This window comes from Hesperophylax consimilis, chromosome 10 (genome assembly GCF_061612785.1).
Source record: "Hesperophylax consimilis isolate HC1 chromosome 10, BYU_Hcon_1.0, whole genome shotgun sequence".
Taxonomy (NCBI): Eukaryota; Metazoa; Arthropoda; class Insecta; order Trichoptera; family Limnephilidae; genus Hesperophylax; species Hesperophylax consimilis.
This window is the reverse complement of record NC_142845.1, coordinates 34,977,666-34,978,838: the sequence shown is the minus strand read 5'-3', so window position 1 is coordinate 34,978,838 and position 1,173 is coordinate 34,977,666. Positions and strand designations below refer to the sequence as shown.

At 36.1% G+C, this 1,173-nt stretch overlaps 1 non-coding gene across 1 annotated transcript; it reads left to right on the top strand.

Moving 5' to 3' along the window:
* The first annotated feature begins 467 nt into the window (after positions 1 to 467).
* On the top strand, positions 468 to 629 carry LOC149420684 (U1 spliceosomal RNA). The gene has a single exon (XR_016302737.1). It is a non-coding gene; the product is annotated as a U1 spliceosomal RNA (small nuclear RNA).
* Positions 630 to 1,173: the final 544 nt, after the last annotated feature.

Genomic DNA, 1,173 nt, shown 5'->3' with positions numbered 1-1,173 from the left:
TATATATTAACAGCTGGACGAAGACCACCCCAAATATTAATTTACACTAATCTCCGTAAATAAAATATATAAGTAATTAGATTTTCATGAAAACGCCATGTCAACTATCTTTGTTACTTTTTAAAAAATATTTCTTACTCTTTTCGAAATATTAACAGAACGAACTTCTTGAGTTAAATTACCAAAGTTTAATAAGCTGAAAAGTATGAAAGAATTTCATGAAAGCCAGGATAAAAACTACTTAAATTTTCAATGTATAATAAAAAAAAGTATAACTCCCCTTCAGATTTGCACATAAAAATAACTGTAATTTAAAACACATTTGCAACTGAAATTTTGTGGGCTATATTTCATTTTCATGCCATTAGTTTTTGGTGCTCAGTAAAGATGGCGCCACTTCCGTTCGCAGAACGCAAACGGAAAATTCCAACAGTACAATATATTGTCATGATTTCGACGATTTAAGCATACTTACCTGGCGTAGGGGACACCGTGATCACTAAGGCGGTACCCCCAGGGCGAGGCTGTTCCATTGCACTCCGGTTCGGCTGACCCTTGCGATTATCCCTAATGCGGATAACTCGGGCGCGTAATTTTTGGTAGTCGGGACTGCGTACGCGCTGTCCCGTCCTAAACACGAAAGGTGATACGTTGATTACGGTGAGGCACTTTATCTTACCCCAGTACAAGCACCGGGTATTTTCATGAGATACCCTGACAAATCTTCAAAATTATGATCGTGGGGAATAACTTTTTATAGAAATTCTGAAGGATGGTTATAGAATTTCTGCATTAAGTAATTCCCCGCAAAATATTCTGATTTGTGTCCCTTCAATAATTCATGGGGGAGGTAGCTAGGAAATTCCCTGTCGAAATATTCCTCACATTTTTTTCGTTTCTTATTGTGCTTTTGCTTTGCAGTTTTGCACTATTTTGCAGTTATCTGCCAAAAATACCGGCTAAAATATGCGAGTACTCAATACATTAAAAGTACCTGTTAGTAGTACTTATTACCTATACCTATTAAAAATACCTGTTTAAGGGAACCTATTAAAAATACCGGTTACTATTTTGGAGATTTGTTACAAATATAAAGTATTGCATGAAAATACCCGGTACTTTTACTGGGTACGATAAATACGCCTTTTCCCTACTCTATGTAATTAGAGGTGG